A 19,562-nucleotide genomic window follows, 5' to 3' on the forward strand; every position below is an offset into this window, starting at 1 on the left:
GCTCTTCATAATTGCAATGTGTACGTAGGGCGATAACGACACCCCACACATAACTTTATATGACCTTTCAGTTCAATTATCCACCACTGACTGCTAACTTCTTTCTGCTTCTCAGTTTAAGAAAAGGGGTAGCTGATCAGTTCTACCCATTGTGAAAAGTCAGGTGAGAGGCCTTAGGTAACCGGCTGCTGAAGGATGATCTCTAACCTGCTCTGGGGCAGGTGTCCTCCTCCTGCTAGGTCAGCTATGAGTGGACAAATTGAATGATTCCCTCAAAATGTCAGTGATAATGTTGTTCATTGCAATATGTTTTTCTTGCTTCTTCACCTGCCCAACAATTTTTGATTAGATGTGAGACATTGCAACTTTACCTGATTTAGAACACTGGATATTTTTACACTCCTGTGAATATTCTTGAGCTTTCTTCTGGGATGCAGCTAAGTTTCTTGGACACAGTTTGATCTTTTAACCCTAGACTAAACACCTCTCTAGTTCCACCTGATAAGCTTGGTCTAGGGCTAATTGTTCCCTACTACCAGGGCAAGACCCTCCTAAACATTCTACCCAGCGTCCTATGAATTAGAAAGTTTTCCAATCTGGCTGGAGGAAACGGATACTATTCCCAGCCTCATGTGAGCTCCAGCTACATGTCCTCTAATCTTTTCATGTGGTTCTTTCTTCCAGAGAAAGAAAGACTCAGGTAGTTTCCTCACATGCATGCCCTGATCAGCGCTCGGTCAAACACCCGAGGAGGATGGCCTGCATTCGTCCATAATCTTTTATGCAGCTCTCTCCTTCCCAGTGCTCTGTGCTGTGAACTCTCACCACTCTGATCTCCCCAGACATCATCCTTAACAAGTCAGGGAGTCTGCCAGGTTCTGTCGGAGTTTTCTCTTCCTCACTGTGGTCTTGAATCCCTTTGAGACTACAGGCTGGGGCTTAGCTTTGTTTGTTCTCATCTCTTTCCTTTGATGACCGATGTCCAACGTCTTAAAAACCATTGATTCATGTTTTGTCTAGTTTTTTAGTTTGGCTTCTGTTATTTTACCTCATCTAGAAGCAAAATTTTGCAATGAGTTTTTTATAATTAAAAACTGAAAACAATCTAATAATTCTACCAAGAGAATTATGTGTATATACAGCATTGTTAGAATGGAAATTCCATTCACATTATCAATGACCCTGTAGGTGAATGTTTATTGATACGTAAATACGTTTATAAACCTATCATAAGTGAAAAAAATTAGTGTATGACTAGTTTATTTTATTTTGTGTATATATTCATAAATATATACAGATAAACATAAATATTATATTATATACACCTACACATATACAAACATATACCCATATATTAGTATTTATCTTTCTATATCTGCTTCTATAAATAATATAGATGTAAAAGTATACACATATCTATTATGTGCCATAATTCCGACAGAAATCCTCTTAAGTTGGTATTTTTCTTTCTGCTAATCTTTATTTTGTAGTTTTCTACAATAAACAGGTAATATTTCATGATAATAAAATACATAAACATTATTTTAAATTTACTGTTAGTTGATATTCAGTAAAACTACATTACTATATATAATAAAAATAATGAATAAAGTTCTGATCTTAGTTTTATGCTTAACATTTTTTATTTTTTTGAGAGAGTGTCTTGCTCTGTTGCCCAGGCTGGAGTGCAGTGGCACCATCTCGGCTCACTGCAACCTCTGCCTCCTGGGTTTATGCCTCAGCCTACCGAGTAGCTGGGATTACAGGCATGCATCACCACTCCCAGCTAATTTTTGTATTTTTGTAGAGATGGGGTTTTAGCATGTTGGTCAGGTTAGTCTCAAACTCCTGGCCTCGAGTGATCCGCCCGCCTTGGCCTCCTACAGTGCTGGGATTACAGGCAAGAGCTGCTGTGCCCAGCCTTACTTAACATTTGAATACATTTATAAAAACCCTTTCTGATTTGAAACACTTAAATTAAGCACTCTAATGTTTAAGAGAGCTTTGATAAACTATTACTGTATTTCTAACATTGTGAAAATAATGTTTCTTTTCTATAGGGCTATTCATTACCATTAACTAAAGACTCATTAAATATTTGCTTTTAAAGTACTTTTAGGTTTTCTTCGGCAGGCTTTCATTAAAATAAAATACATGAATGAAGAACAAAAGTAAAAGAAAATACGATCTTAATAAATAAGCTCAGGCCATCTAAGGCAGCAATTAGGAAAGGGAAGACTGATAGAAAAAGTAGGATGGAAGAGTGGGAACGTGGCCATTCTGTGGGCTTTAGAGAAGAACACGTAACATTCTCTAGGGAATCGCCCCTCCAGTTCTCACCACTCAGCAGCCAGAGCTGATATTCTATCATCAAAAAACTAAACAACTCACTCATTTATTTCTATGATACTTTTAATCCCAGCAATTCTGTTTCTTCATCACTCCTCTTAGAACGGAAGAGAGATGTGTGCAGGTGTGTACATGCATGCTTGTGTGTACAAGTACACACCAGACACAGACACAATAACACATCACACATGCACACACGCACTCATAAATATACACATATGCACACACAAATCTGCAGGCACACACATACCTACATACACACATATGCACACAAAAATACACACACCACACATACACACATCACACATACATAGGCACAGAAAAATACATGTACCACACATGCACATATACATAGAAACATCACACACACATGCACAGAAAAATATACTACAAATATACTACACACACACACCACATACACATTCATTGCCCACACACACATATGCACACAAAATACACACACCACATACACACACACATTACACATATAAATACCACACACACCACACACTGCACACACATATATGCACATATATGCCCAACACCGCACATCACACAAATATACAGCACACACACAAGCACGTGCACACACACACATACATCACACACAAACAAGTACATGCACACACCACACAACATCTAAAGGCTAGAAGCCCCTGCCTGTGCTGTGACAATGAACACAATCAGAGCTAAGCTTCTATTTACATCCCACTGAGAGAACATTGAATGGGGATTTCACAGACGGTCCTCCAATAGCACGCTCTGGGGGCGCGAAGGGAAATATTTGAGGATACTCACAATGAAGCCAATTTCAGCCTGTGCTCTGAACTGGGAAGGAGAAGGCAAGTAACAGGAATTCCAAATCAGTGCATTTCCCTTCACCTGAGTAAGGGGCCCTGGAATCTCTGGATGGGGCATTGCATCCAGGCTCTGATTAGAGCAGTTCATCTTATCTCCAGGCCTTTGTTTCATCTTTCGACTGCATTAACAACTTCCCATGTCAATGGCCAAGACCTACTAAAAACAGTCATCAAAAACAAACTTGTCAAATATATCTTGATGTACAAAGTTTTGCTTTGAGAAATAATAAATATAAGACATCATGTCACCGAATAAGGAGATAAGCCTAATTCACAAGAAACAATAGGAATATTAAAACAGTCCAAAAGCAAGCCACATGATGGCAGTGTGTGAAATGCTTGCATTTGTGCGTGGGCACGCGCAAAAGCCGTTCAGAAAAGAGGCCTGGGGGCCCTGGGGGCGGAACTGAATTCTTTATGAAAGAGGGAAGACTTGAGCTGACCTTGAGATGCATTTTAAATCTTTCATTTTTTAAGAAAATATAATTGCGTGGCAGAAAACTTTAAAAGTTCAGGGAAAAAAATCCCTTCATTGCAGCAGTCATTCTCTACATTCTTGGCAGGTTTATTCATAATAACATAAAAGGAAAACAGCCCAAAGGTTCATGAGCAGCAAAAGGAATAAACAGATTAACAAATACAGTCACACGATGGAATACTGACTCCTTAACGCTAAAAAGGAATGAGCGGATACATACGGCAGCAGAGATTAATCTCAAAAACATTAGGCTGAGTAAAAAAAGCCAGACCCAAAAAGTACATTGATAAGAAGTTCAAGAACAGGCAAAACTAATCTATGGGATAGGAAGCAAAGTCATAGTTGCTGCTTATATAGGAGGCCCCTTGATAGACAGGGGTGCAGGGAACTTCCTAGGGTTGATGCTGCATTTCAACTGGGGCATTGGGCAGGTAGTGTATACTGTCGTCAACACTCATACCATGTGCACGTATGAACTGAGCATTTTACAGTATGTAGTATATAATTATACCACCCCAAATAATTGAATCTATTTTCCTAAAACCTATTTCTCAGTGATACTAGTGTTTCACTTGGAATCTGTGTGTTTTTTCCTGTAATTGAAATGTTGATTATTCCAACCCGTACTGCAGACATGGGGGAGCCACAGATAAGCCTCTGCTTGGATCTTCCTTTCAAGGTCTCTGAATTGAGATCAGACCTTCACGATTCATTCTGTGTCTTCACACAAGGATAGGGAAAGAGTTCTAGATAGAAAGAGATATTCAAGTTCGTGTTACTCTGCAGAGCTCCTGAATCAACAACTTGAGACTAGGCAAGAGAAAAAGAGTCAATAATCTAATAGGTTTACTTTTCTTCAATAAATAGAGGCCGCTCTTGATAATAATGACCTCAACTCTATCCTTGTTATCCAGGAATAAAGTGCATCAGCTACACTCTTGAGTAAACGAAACCAGTCTATTGAAAATAATGAAGAGAGGTTAGCATTTATTTACTTATTACTGAGCCAAGCAATTCACATGCGTTAATCATTTAATCCTCATAATGCTCTATGAGGCAGACAATATGAAGACTGTTTTTCAGAGCACAGGAAGGTTAAGTAACTTGCTTAAAGTTGCACAGCTAGTGAGAGGAGAAGCCAGAATCAATTCACTAATTGGAATGAGAACCAGGAAATTACAAGGGAATAGAGAGGGAAGTAGACAAATGGAAAATAAATAATTAAAACCTTTATTGTAGAGGCAATTCAAAGAGACATTGGGTATTATCAAGCAAATACTCATTTGCAGACAATGAAACTGAGGTCCATGAAGGTTACATGACTTCCCAAGTCATTCATCTAATTAGGAGCAGAGCTGGGACAAGAAGCCATATTTTAAAAATCCCAGCTCAGGGTCTTTCTACTACATCAAAAAAAAAAAAAAAAAAAAAAAATTAATTGATTTTTTTTTCACATAATGTCCAATTTTGAAATCTATCCCTGAGGGGATTGTTGGTTAGATATTCATAGTATTATAAAATTCAAGTCTTGGAACTGGCCTGGAAAGATCTTATGGCTGTTGGCTCCAAATTCAGGCAGCATCACACTTAAACCATCCCATCCAGATGAGAATCTTTCCCAGTTTTTAAAGCCTTCCAGATGTATCTTAACTGGATTTTTAAATCTGTTTTCCAGAGCAAAGCAGCAGAATCTGGAAAATAACCTAATATGCATAAAACATTAATGGCATCCCAAGAGAGACACGAGCCCAAACCCAGAGCGTCCAGAGCATTTTAATTCGGGATGTAGTGCATTAAAGCCCTAGGGATTATTTTCATCAGAATTAACTCTATGAATATGAATTATTTTTCATGTCAGCCTTTTTTTTAATTGAGAAGGAAATCTGACACAAGATCGAATAGGGGAACAAGTAGCAGAATTTAGGGCAATATAAAAGGGCCCTGGAAGGTAGGTGAACACATATTTCTTCCTTGCCCAGAAAAATGTCAACAGGCATTTCACAGCTTCTCCTTTTCTTTCCTTTGCATTCTGTCCTCACTGAAAATGCCCGGTTCACAGCCTGATATTCTTTGAGCGTTTTTCCATTCAAGTCCCACATAAGTGATCACTCTTGGGTCTCCAACTAGTTTCAGCTTCGAAGCTGTGTTTGCAGAGAAGGAAGGATGCTTGCTGAAGTCACGATGTCCAAGGGCCACATAAGTGAGGATCCAATTGCTGTGCTTTGTCCAGAAGCCACCATGTGGATCCTTCCACACCTTCGAAGAAATGCTGAAGATGTCACAGCAGAGTTAACACATTCCAAAAAGAGCCGCCTTACACTTAGGCGGGAACCCAACATAGGATTAGAAAGCCAGGACAAATAAAAACAGAAAGTGCAACAATATACAGAGTGACATGTTGCTGCCGGAGTGTAACCCCAAAAGCCCATGGCTGTGTAAATGCATGACATTCTTCTTTGGGTAGAAATATCCCAGCCACTTGCATATGTTTAATCAAGGAACAACCTTCCTTTAGTTGAAAAAAATGTCAAGGCTAGACAAGATGTGCATGGTATTTTGAGAGAGGAAACTTGCCTGCCTACCACATCAGAAAAATTACTTCTAGCAATAACATAATAACAGATGATGCTCATATTCACTTTTCCAGATCTCTGGATCCTATTCCTGAGTTTAGATGCTCTGTCCCTACTAGGCAGGGACACTTCCATGAAGCCAGCACACTAGGTAACTTCCAGGGTGATGCACTCATCTGCCCAGTGATCTCTGTGTGCATCTTGAACAGACCACGGAGGTGGTGGAAAGTCGATTGAAGGGTTCTCCAATAGTTCAGATAAACTCAAGAAGTCTTGAGTTCATGATGTCTGTATTTCTTTATTACTTCCCAAAGCAAAACTTTGTACATCTAGACATATACAATAAGTTTATTTTTTATGATTGTTTTAGTTGGTCTTGGCCATTGACGTGGGAAGATGTTAATGTAGTAGGATGAAACAAAGACTTGGAGATTAGATGAACTTCTCCAATCGGAGCCCGGATGCAATGCCCTATTGCCCTCTCTTTCAGATCTATCCAAAGTTAACTTGACTCCATTGGCTGGCCCTTAATTTCTGCAGTTCTCTCAGTTCTGGGAATAACCTTGTGATTGTTCTTCAGGTGGAGACCCTAGAAAACCTCCAGAGTTTGCTTTGATCCTCATATTCCATCTCCCAAGGAGGAATAAGTCTGGAAGTGTATAATCAATCAAAGATAAATTGGGAAGGATATATGAAAAACCTTTTATGGGACTTCTGCTTTTGAGTAAGATGGAGATATTGGTGACAGACTAATCCTGAAACTCAGAACAACTAGATAAAACAGATAAAATCCAAAAATCATCTGTTTTAAAGGCACCAAAGAGCTGTTGAAGCAATGTAGGTAGAGAGGCTGAGAGACAGCAAAGGGGAGAATCTGCACCAGCCCTTTATCCTGGGGCACTGTGGGTTCTGGGTGAGAACGAGAAGTTCAGCATCTAAACTCTACCAGAACCCCTTCTCGGGGCGCAGGATGCAGAGGTTTCAGCAGAGCTCACGGAAGGTAGCCAGGTTATCTAACACAATAGGGCCTTCTACGCAGGACCAGCTTCCCCCTCAAGACAGTTGCTGAATTCTGAAGCTGCACAGGGAAGGACATAGGAAAGCTAAGCTGACTACCTCCGAAACGTGGAGTTGAGTTTTCTGCAGTGTGACGATGCCTCTCCCAGGAGAGGCAGTGTTCCTGGGATGCACCACCCTCAGTCAAAGCCCTGGAAGCTCATGTTGCAGGAAGAGGATCAGCCCAGAGGAGGCTTAGTGAAACTGCAAATTAAAGGTAAAATAGTGAAAGCTTTCCCTCGAGTGGTGGAAAGAAATAAGGGTGCTTACTGTTTACCACTTCTAGCCTACATCGTCCTGGAAGTCCAGGCCAGGGCAGTAATGCAAATTAACATATAAAGGACAGAATCATTGGAAAGGAAGAAAAAAATTACTAGACACAGATGAACTGACTGTATATGAAGAAAAATCCAAAAGAATCTGCAAACAACTTAAATGTAATGTCTATTTACACAGTCTCTGCATATAAGGTCAGTATAAAAAAATCAACTCTATATCTGTAGACCTGCAACACAGAGAAAATAAAATCTTGCAATTACACGATTTGCAACAGCATCGAGGAACATTAAATACTTCAAAAGAAATTTTAAAGAGATATATGAGATTTGTATTCTAAAACCACAAGGCATCTCTGACAGGGATCTCAAAGGGAGATCTAAATAAGTAGATAGAGTAAATAAGTAGATCTAGGACATTTATCAATGAGAAGACTCACATTGTAAACGTGTCAGCTCTTCCTACATGTATCCCCAGCCTCATGCAATCCCAGGAGATTGCATGTGTGTGTATTTGAAAATTGACCCAGGTGATTACAAGATTTATATGAAAATGCAATGAGCCAAAAGTAGCCAAGGAAATCTTGAGGAATAAGAGCAGAGAACAGAGGAAGGCTTCATGGGTCGTGTAGGGGAGCGGAGGTTCTTGAGCTAAGTCTTTGGGTGCATGGGTGGTAAGTGGAATTCTGTTAGGGACTAGAACCATAACGAGTTTGTTGGGGTAACCCTAACACCTATCCTAATGCCTGCCTGATGCACAACAAATATTCAATAAATATTGGTTAAATGTACATATTAATGAATGGACAGATACTTGAGATAAGAGTATGGCAGGTTAAAGGACGGTAGAAGCAACAGTAAAGAAACATAAAACTATCTTACGGTGAGGCATCAAATGCATCCTAAGTGTGTATGTGAGTTGCAGAAGGAAGGGAGGCTAGAATATTCAGACAGGGCTGCGTTGTGCAGAGGTCTGAAGTAGGCTTGTAGCATTTGGACTTTACTCTTTAGGCATCTAACATTTTGGAAGAATGTAAAATGATTGATAGGTTGGGAGATGATTTGGACCAGTGGCAGGAGAACCACATGACACCCGCCCAGTCACTTCCCTGAAGGACAACCTCTTTGCTTTCTATGTCCAGCACTAGCAATAAAATTGGAATTCTTTGCTAAGGTCATTGTTCATATATTTAATATAGAAATCTCCCCAAATGTTAAAAGCGGATAGACACTTAATTTAAAAGCCTAAGTACTCTCTGTCAGAGCCCTGACTATGCCAAAAGCAAAGCTTTTTGCGCTATCAAGAATTTGATGGGATTTCCTTTTTGCATTGTCTTTTCAAAAACCATTAGAACAGCCAGCACCATGTTCCTCTGGAGACCCTCACATTCTACCTTCATGAATTTTCTTGCTTAGGAACAGAGTGCATGAACTCTTTGGGTCTCTCTATTAGGATGGGTTTCAATAAAAGAACCCATAAAGTAAAATGAACGATGGTCTTGAATACACATTTCACAGAAGAATACAAATGGCTCCAAATTATGGTAAAATTGGATACCAATTAACTGTGCTTTTAAAAATCAAATTGGGAAATAATTAAATTATGATCATTAAATGTATGTATAAAGAGCCTTAATAAAATTTTTGTTATTAGATTCAGAAATTTAACATCTAAAGAAACTTACTGAGTATGTGATGTTTTCACGGATCATGAAATTGAAGGGTACAAAACAAGAACTTCTATTTTTCTATGACTAAATGTAGATTTCAAGTTCTCATACCTCCTGGAATTAAAAAATAAGATCCAGTCAATTTCAGTGAAAACCTGTCATTTCTGCTTTTCAGTGATTTGGGATTTACACTCACGGATCTCAGAGTCTCTCTTGCCCCCCTGGTGACACATTTCAGAGCTGGAGAAAGAAAGGGAGAGGATGGGGGCTTGGACATGCCCAGGCATAGCCTCCATGTCCATCTTTCCAGTATTGTGTGATAGTCAGCATCCTCCCTGATGACTTGGGCGGACATGCCTTGTCCAGTTGAGTCCTTACCCTTCGTGGTGGCATCAGCTGAGCTGGAACAGCATCCTCTCCTAGGCCTCAGACGAACAGTCCCTCACGCCTTGTGCTCTGGCCTCCTGCTGCCCCACGTGGAGCTGTCCTCTGCAACTGCCGGCTCAGTCTCTCTCAGCCACCCTGTGTCTCCTTGAGGCAGGGGGAGATTCAGATGCAGTCACAACCCTCTGACGTGCCAGGACTCCATGCTGCCATGTAAAATACACATTTCTTTATTTTGGGGGGCTCCCAAAGTAAAACTAAGGTTGGGATGGGGTAGTGTCTATACTAAGTTTCAAACACACACACACACACACACACGCATGGAGGAAGTTTCTCCCTCAAAGACCCATTACTGGTACCTGCCTATATGCTGGACTGATGCCTCCTGCAGCCCCAGTGACCTCTTGCTAGTTTTGAAGGGGATGCCATCTGCCCGTCACCAACCTGGGACAGTTAACCGTGTTTGTGTCACGGGCCCCTTTGGTGGCCTGATGAGTCCTGTGAGTTTCTTTTCAGAAAAATGTTTTAGACGCATAAAATCATATACATAGGAATATAACGGGAAACAAATTACATTGAAATTTTGTTCTGTTTACAAACACGAGGTTAAGAACCCTTGCTTCCAATCTTCTCTTTATAGCATGAAGTCTATGCCTCAATTCCTTAAAGCTTTAACTCTTTGAATGCAAAACAAAAACAAAAACTTTTCTGTTTTTTAAAAAAAGTCTGCTCCTGTCAACCAAAAACATAGGTTTTCAGGATTACGTCTCTGTTATGAGTTTTAAAACTCAAAAAGTAAAACTTTGGCGTGCTCTCTCCTCTCTCTTTCTTGCTCTCTCTCTCTCTCGTTTTGATCTTCCCCTGTGATGAAATCTTCTTTTTTTGATGTTGGCAAAAAAAAAGGGGAGGGACATTGGATAACTTGAAGGACAAGAAAATCTTTAAAAATATTTTATCCCATGTTATAAGTGCACAGGAATATTTAGGTACAAAAATATTCATGGCATCATTATTTTAAATTAATAAGAAATTAGAAAGAATATAACATAAGAGTATGGTTAAATAAATTAGAGCACACCATATGACAGAGTATTATTTAAGGCCATTTAAAATGATGCTGTCATGATTTTTTCTATCGCATAGGAAAATATTTTTGATCTAAAATTAAATGTTGAAAAGTACAGTTCAAAATGATAGATGTACTATGATCCAAAGAGAGCAAAGAAGAGAAAAGAAAGCAATAGGAAAAATGCTGAAGAAAATAATATCACAGCCGGGTGCAGTGGCTCACGCCTGTAATCCTAGCACTTTGGGAGGCCGAGGCGGGCGGATCATGAGGTCAGGAGATTGAGACCATCCTGGCTAACACGGTGAAACCCCGTCTCTACTAAAAAATGCAAAAAATTAGCCAGGCGTGGTGGCGGGTGCCTGTAATCCCAGCTACTCGGGAGGCTGAGGCAGGAGAATGGCATGAACCCGGGAGGCGGAGCTTGCAGTGAGCTGAGATCCGGCCACTGCACTCCAGCCTGGGGGACTGAGTGAGACTCCGTCTCAAAAAAAAAAAAAAAAAAAAAAAGAAAATAATATTAATATCACATTACAGGGATTTTCTCTGAATGAGAAATATTGCTTTAAGCTTTTCTAAATGTTTTAATGTAGTGTAATTTTCTTCCAAATGATTTTTTTCTCATTATCGTATTCCTCTTATATTTAGAAAAAAATTTTTAAATAAAGAAAATTTGCTGGAAAGTTGACATTTTAAAACTTTAAAACTTCCAAAGGCAGTTTCTCACAGGCAGCTCTTGTGTTAAATACCCAACAAAAGTTGCCACGAATTGCCGTCTTAAAAAAAAAAAAAAAAAAAAGACGAAAATGGTGACTCTGATTGATTTCCATGCTCTAAGTCCAACCTTGCTCATGCGTGCTCTGTGGGGTTCTGGGGAGTGCATCTGGCCGTGGTACAGGAGGCCCCAGCACAGGTGCCCTCTGATGCCAGCCCAATTACCGCTTCTGAGTGTTGCAAACTACAGAAACTACACCTCGCTCTTTTCCTTCACCTCAAAATAGGTACACACTACACATTATTATGCAGGTATTTCCTACCAGAAGCTCAGATCAGAATCAAATGTTAGCAGAAACTACTTTCAATACCAGATTTGGGTGCGTCCATCCCGGCAGTTCTGCACCTAGCACGGGAGTAAGAGTCACCCACATGGGTGGGGGTTTGTCCACTCGTCTAAAACGTTCCATTCCCATTGGAATCCATCACAAATACAAGATAGATTTTCATAGCCGGAATTTGGTGAAGCCGGCGAGGGCACCGACATCTTTCCTTCAGTCGGAATGTAAAAACGTGTGTATTTTAGAAGGTCCTTTGAGGTTAAAATAAGTTTATGTCATCTTAAGAAGCCAATGTCACCCAAAGGAAAATGAACAGTGTTTACAGTTAAAACCATCAGAACAAGATCACGGCTTTTGCAGGAACATGGATGAAGCTGGAGGCCATTATCCTTAGCAAATGAATGGAAGAACAGAAAGTCAAATGCCGCATGTTCTCACTTATAAGTGGGAGTGAAATGATGAGAACTCCTGAACACAAAGAGGGAAATAACAAGCACTAGGGTCTGCTTGAGCAGGGAGGGTGGGGGGAGGGAGAGAAACAGAAAAGATAACTATTGGGTACTGGGCTTAATACCTGGGTGACGAAATAATCTGTACAACAAACTCTTGTGACATGAGTTTACCTATGTAACAAACCTGCACATGTACCCCTGAACCTAAACTAAAAGGTAAAAACACCCAACCAACCAAACGACCAAACAAGAAAAAGCTATTGTCACCGTCACCCACATTCTCCTAAGTATTGCCCAGGAGTTTCACAAAAGTTAAGAGAAAAAGTTTCTAGATTTAGTTTCCCCAAACCTTTTAGGAGACACAGTACAGAGCTGTCTGCCCTTTGCTGAAATACAGGCAGAGGAGGTGTTTTTGGCAAATTGACAACACTTCACAACGGCTTTCTTGTGGAGCCATGAGGCTTTATGCAAGTACACTGTGTGGTATGGAGAGCGGGGGCAGTTCATATCGTGTCGTTTTTCCAGTCTGCGTTAAGTTCATTTTCTCCTATTCAGTGGTTCCATGGCCTGAATGAGAGGTGGGGGGTGGATCTATATTTCCTCTTTTCCCTTGCACTCTGCCCATTCCACAACAAGGACGACATTTGTCTTCTCCTTTACGGATGCAAATAATTCTTTGTCACAGACAAATCTTCATGTTTTTGACAAGTTCAAATCTTCATGTTTTTAAATAAAATAAGTGTATTGATTATGCCTCTATTTTCTGTATTTCTGATGCCTTGACATCTGAGGCCTTTCCAACGCTGACAGGCCTGCCCCTCTTGGAGTTAGCCAATTCCTAGGAAGAGCAAATAACTCCCCTGTGAGTGCACCTTTTATATGCAAACCAACTGATCCAGAGCCCTTTCCCCAGCCATCTCCTTATGGAACTCTCCCATTCAGGGCCACCTCCCCTGCCCTAATCATCCCAGGTCCAAGTAACAACTAGGGGCCAGGCCGGGCGCGGTGGCTCAAGCCTGTAATCCCAGCACTTTGGGAGGCCGAGACGGGCGGATCACGAGGTCAGGAGATCGAGACCATCCTGGCTAACACGGTGAAACCCCGTCTCTACTAAAAGATACAAAAAACTAGCCAGGCGAGGTGGTGGGCGCCTGTAGTCCCAGCTGCTCGGGAGGCTGAGGCAGGAGAATGGCGTAAACCCGGGAGGCGGAGCTTGCAGTGAGCTGAGATCTGGCCACTGCAGTCCAGCCTGGGCAACAGAGCAAGACTCTGTCTCAAAAAAAAAAAAAAAAAAAAAACAACTAGGGGCCACCCCCATGCCCCAGAGCCTGCTGAAATTATTCACACTAGCAGATCCTAAGCCTGCTCACCCTGGTTCCCCCATTCCTTCCACAGAAGCCACAATAGAGGCTGTGACCATACTTACTCTTCACTCCATTCACCTCCTGACTCCCCTTGTGGGCTCCCATGGTGTGACATGCCCCTCCTCCTGGGAACTGTGAGTGACAAACCATCTTTCCAATGGCAGTCATCTTCTGACCCGTGCCTCACCATACCTGGATAATAAAACCTACATGTTAAAACACTAGCCTATTAGAGTGACTGGTATAGTTCCCAGTCAGTAACAGGTGCCAAGTAAATGGTACTTATATCCTTCCTCCAGCAGTGTATGTAGGAGTACTGGTGACATTTCCCTTCTCTCCCCAAGCCCCACCCCTTGCATGAATTTTTTAGAATTGCATTCTCCAAGCTCTGTGACTCTGCCTTCCGTGCCCACGTTCACCGTACGAAGTAGGAAGGATGCAGCCTTCTTCTCAAAGCACTAATTTTCCCAACTGCAAAGCCACCAAAAGCTGTTTTCATCCTCCAAAAGTCCTCCTTGAAAGTTTAAAACCCTGGGACCGGCCAGATAGCCCTGAGTAATCTTCATCATAAATTAACACCCAATAAGATTTGGATGGCATCAAACTAACACTCACGTGGTTCAGAAAAAGGGACTCAGAGAGAAGAGCACTTGGGGAGAATGAGAGGCTGGGAGAGGAGAGGATTTTGCAATGGTGGCTTGGAACTGGCCAAGTATCCTTGGTTTAAAAACTGGGCCCAGTCACCCAGAATCCATTCTTTCAACAAGTGTTTGCATCCCACACAACTCGAGGAAATTGGGATACAGCAATGAACAAAAGAGACAGAGCTCTTTCCCTTAAGGTGTCAAATACTATGGAAAAATTAAATAGTGCAGCCCAGTATGGTGGATCAGAAGTAGGTGTGCGTTTGTGTGTGTGGGAAGGTGACTGAGGCTGGAGGACAGAGACTGCAATATTTGCAGAATGACTCAGGGCGGGCCCTTAGAAGAGTTGAGGTCTGAATTGAAGGAGTAGAAATTGGCAAGCCTGGAGAACGAAACCACCAACAGGAAGCCTCTGGGTTGCCAGTCATGTGCCATGCCTCCTCTCTCTACCCTACTCCCTTCTGCTTATTTAATCATTATTTATTCTTTGTCCACAAAGCAAATGCTATTTTAAAAAGACTATTCCATAAGACTTCCAGTACACAGTAGTTTAGACTCTACCAACTTCTGGGATGGGTGAAGAACATCTGGTCTAAGCGTTTGCAAACATACCTTTTAAAGCTTAGAATCATTTGCTCAAATGAAAAAGAAACTCTAAAGCGAAATGTAAAAAAGGCAAATGGGACCACCCTGGGTGAAGCTCAGTCTCCCCACACACCACCATTCCCTGAAGGTGCTCCTGGGAGTGCACGGGAAAAGCTGGATTTATTCTATCTATCTATAAGAAAATTGACACCCAAACAGGGCAGACGACTTGTCCAAGGTCTCAGAAAACATAACCTCAGGTTTCTTGTCTGCTTTTTTCTCCTTCCACCAAGAAATGTCATCCCTCGCATTTAAAATGTATATGAATTTTGCAGATAGAAGCAACAGTCCTCATAGCAAGCAATTTATGCACTCATTTCAAAATATTGAAATTTTGCACTGTAGTTTTTTATTAGAGTTTTATGATTCTAATCATTCTTAGCTTTTAATCATTTATATGATAAATATTTCTATCTTTACATGTGAGAATTAATTATTTCCAATTTAGCCTCATGGAACTTCCTTCTGATATTAGCAAATGATTGAAAAAAGTTCTTGATGGTTTTAAACTCCCTAATTTTTAAAACTATATTCAGCGTTTAAATGATTGATCAGTAATGTGCAGAATAGAATTAGAGATGTGCAGAAAACTCTTAGTAAAATAAACCTCTGATAACTTAGATTCACTTTACATGCTATTAGAACCTCATACCAGGTTAAGCTCTTTGGACAATTCCTTTAAGATTTATAATGATTGTATCCCATACACAGTGGAGTAGTTGGATACTCAATCAATGTCGCTATACAAATTGAGTAATTTAGGGACAAAGCAGATGAACTGGAAGTGTGGTGGACAGGGCTTAATTATCTGGTTTGGCGGACTAAGCTGATTAAATCAACTACATCATGGTCTCTTCTCCATTTACATCTGAATACGAAGAAACCAGGCAAAGTTCTTTCCACTCCGAGAGCTGTACCTGCTGTGACTGTGGGAACCAGGATGACGTGATGAATACTGTTGCTTCATCCGCCATCACGGGAACTGCTTTATTAATTCAGGAAAGTAATCGCTCGTCTGGCTTTGACTACAGTTTTAATGGTATGTCTTCTAAGTCTTTATACTCAGCTCTGCTCCTTCCCTAAACGTCCAACATTTCCAGCTTTCTGTTGAATTTCCCTACCTAGGTGTCCATCTGTCATCACCTCCACCTCAATCTGTCCAAACCTGAAATCCCACTGCTCTTCTTGATTTTATGTAATGGAACTAACGTTCTTTCAATCATCCAAGCTGTAAAAGCTGGTGTCATCTTTGACTATTCACCATTCTGATTTCCACATTCGATAAATGACTATGTTCTATAAACCAGGAACACATTCATCTTTTCAACGACCGCTGCCAACACAACAGTTTGGGCTGTTACCTCGTACCTGGACAAAGAGTGCAGCAGGCAGCACGAGTGACATGGACTTAAGGCTCGGTTAAAGTTGTCCTGCCTCAGGGCAAAACTAAAAATGGTGTGGAGAAAAGGGCCACGACCATGTTTTAAGTCTTTGTCCCACCACTCACACATTTCAGTTCAGTTTTGCTAAATCATGTCTACCATCTGAGCTATTCCCAGCCCCTCCTACTTCTTCTGAGTTCAGTTTCTTCATAATCCACGACCTCACTGCTGCCAGATTCATCTTTATGAAGAGCTCTGATGACTCAAACCTCTACTCAGGATAGACTCACCCTAGCCACCAAGGCTATTCAGAAGACAGTCTCTACCTACCGTGGTACAAATACGAGCCACCATGATCATTATCACAAGGGTGGGCTCCCACAAAATCCAAGCAAAACAGACTTGTTCTCCACATCTTTCCTTCCTGGTAATTCCCGCTACCATTTTCACCTTAGATACTAGAGGACATGTTGTTTCCCTGTAGACAAAGGCTTCCTGATACTCTTTCTGTTTTCTTATCACCAGCCTCTCAGCCCACTTACACATTATTTCCAGACTTTTTTTTTTTTTTTTAAATACAACTCTGAATATCCCTGCCCTACTTGAAAACAAAGGTTCCACATGACCTAAGTAAGGACTGATTTCCTTTCCAATCTTTCCCTCATTCCTTTGATGTACTCTGCACTCCACCCAAAGTTCCCATATGTCCTCTCGTCCCATCCCATGCCACCAGGATTCTCCCACTCACCACCTGTCACAGAAACATGGAACTCTGTCTTCTTAAGGGGTTCTTTTTTCCTCACCCACTGCAGCATTGGGAGTTGAACTCTGCTGCCCGTTTCATGTTTATTTGTACAGTTGTTAAATCCCTGAGGGCCTCAGTTCCTGCCCATGAGTTTATTCCTAGGGAGAGAAGAAACATTAAAAAGTACTTTTACACCCAGTATTTCTAAATGGTCTATGGTCTACATGGTCTTATTGTCCTCATATGTCATTGAGGAAACAGACAAAGAAATAAGTGACTTGGTGGAATTCAAACCCAGGCATCTAATTTAATAATCAATTTTCTTTTTTTTCTTTTCTTTTCTTTTCTCTTCTCTTCTCCTCTCCTCCCCTTTTCTTTCTTTCCTTCCTTCCTCTTTCTTTCTTTCTTTCTTTCTTTCCTTCTCTTTCTTTCTTTCTTTCTTTCTTTCTTTCTTTCTTTCTTTCTTTCTTTCTTTCTTTCTTTCTTTCTTTCTTTCTTTCTTTCATTTCCTTCCCTCCTTCCTTCCCTCCTTCCCTCCTTCCTTCCTTCCTTCCTTCCTTCCTTCCTTCCTTCCTTCCCTCCTTCCTTTTTTCGTTGAGACAAGATCTTGCTCTGTCTCCCAGGTTGTAGTGCAGTGGTATGATATTGACTCACTGCAGCCTCAACATTCTGGAATCAAGCAGTCCTCCCTCTTCAGCTTTCTGAGTAGCTGGGATTACAGGTGCGTACGACCATGCCTGGCATTTTTTTGGTATTTTTGGTAAAGACGGGGTTTCACCATGTTGCCAAGGCTGTTCTCAAACTTCTGGAATCAAGCAATCCTCCCACCTGGGCCTCCCAAAGTCCTGGGATTACAGGCATGAGCCAGTGCGCCTGGCCAATAATCAATTACTTTCTTCTATTATCTTACTGTAAGTTGTTTTTTAAATTCCCTTATACCTTTTTCTTTTTTTCCTTTTTTTAATTGTGCTTAACTTTTTTTTTTTATTATTATACTTTAAGTTCTAGGGTACTTGAAGCTGGACCCTTATGCCTTTTTCTAACTTTCCTTTCTAGGTCTACATTCTTTGAGGTCAAGGGTAATATATTAAATATCAGAGCCCCTGCTACAGTGCATTGGCACAAAGTATTTGCACAGTGAATGCTGTGTTAAATTGAATCATATTGATTTGATTTGAATTTTGGTGACTTTTGATTATATGTCTTCTAAACTCGTCATGCTCTCTTCTGATCTTCTGTTCACTGTATATTTGCCTGAAATGTTTCTTCTAAATATTCTTAACCCCTGATGTGAATTAGCCAAATATCTGTCTATATTTGATAGTTTGCCTAGCATCTCTGACTGTACTTACTCTTTGCAATTTTTCCTCTAAGTGGACTGCTTTTTGTGTGCTTAATTATTTTGTGCACTTTGCTATCCATCAAAGTCGTACTTTATGAAAGTGTTGGCTAAGTAAATCCTAATATGATATATGATGTAAATAATAGCACGAAAGCTACTATCACTCATTTCAGATTCTAAGAAACTTCTAGGGCTCTGGATTAAAGCTAAGATTGTCTGTGCAATCCACCTGTCTCAGCACAAGTTTTTAATAGAAACTACACAAGACACTAATCTGGGTTCAAAAGAAATACACAGTTTAGATATACATCTAGTAGAATAAATATTTCTTAACTCATCTCACGATTTCTAATTGGTTGACCCAGCCTCAGGTGGACTTGGATTTATGGTCTCCATAAAAATGCATACTAAGTCAAATCTACCTAGTTTCAAAAGTATTGTCAGAGATCACATCATTTTTAAATTCTCTTGAATTGGCCTTACTTTCAGAATGATAATTCGTAATGCAAGTGAGGGGTCACTGGACTGGGAGGTTATGTCATTGGCTAAATAGAGCCAGAATCGGGGTATTAGAGCCAGAATCTGGCCAAATAGAGCCAGAAGGGCCTTGTAGGAAACATGCCTTGTGGGAAACAGCTTTGTGTCTCATTCTGCACCAGCTTTTTTTCAAGTTTGTTTTTAAAATGTGATTGTTGTTAACAAATCATCAGCAAACACAATTACAAACAAACATCCTTCCTAAGGGCAAGGAATACTGCAGTATTGTAACTGTCGTCTAAGTAGTGAACGTTTGTGGTGAGCAAACTCTGACGGTTGTGTGACCAGGTAGGAAGAAAGAGACAGTGTCAGCAGTAGGAGAAGGCCAGAGAGAGAAGCAACTTAAAAGGGAGAATCATTGCTCTATGCCTCAACATTATAATCCCAAACAGAAAGTATTTCCATGGAAATGAATGGGAAATGTGATCAATTACAGAGTGTGGAATTTAGCCTTTGATTTATGTTTCCTTTGATATATAATCATCATTGCCCACAGCAGGTATGAATTTTATTAACTTAATTTGCCATTAGTTCAAGAAGTCATACATTTCCCCAAAATAAACTCATTTTAAAAACTGAAAAAACGTTTCAAGCCTTAAAGATGCAAATATGTCATAGTTTGGCTGCATTCAGCAAATGCCTAGAATCAATCAGCCGAGAACAGAGTAATTCTGTTACCGAAGAG

General features: G+C 40.6%; 1 long non-coding RNA gene across 1 annotated transcript in view; it reads right to left on the bottom strand.

The window, feature by feature from the left end:
* Positions 1–17,492, bottom strand: part of LOC123575515 (uncharacterized) — a 34,152-nt gene extending 16,660 nt beyond the window's left edge. The window contains exons 1-4 of the long non-coding RNA XR_010577821.2: positions 17,002–17,492; positions 13,645–13,774; positions 12,568–13,056; positions 9,640–9,851 (exon numbers count right to left, since the gene is read on the bottom strand). This is a non-coding gene — a long non-coding RNA (uncharacterized lncRNA). The remainder of the gene's footprint in view (positions 1–9,639; positions 9,852–12,567; positions 13,057–13,644; positions 13,775–17,001) is intronic.
* Positions 17,493–19,562: the final 2,070 nt, after the last annotated feature.

This window comes from Macaca fascicularis, chromosome 9 (genome assembly GCF_037993035.2).
Source record: "Macaca fascicularis isolate 582-1 chromosome 9, T2T-MFA8v1.1".
Classification (NCBI taxonomy): Eukaryota; Metazoa; Chordata; class Mammalia; order Primates; family Cercopithecidae; genus Macaca; species Macaca fascicularis.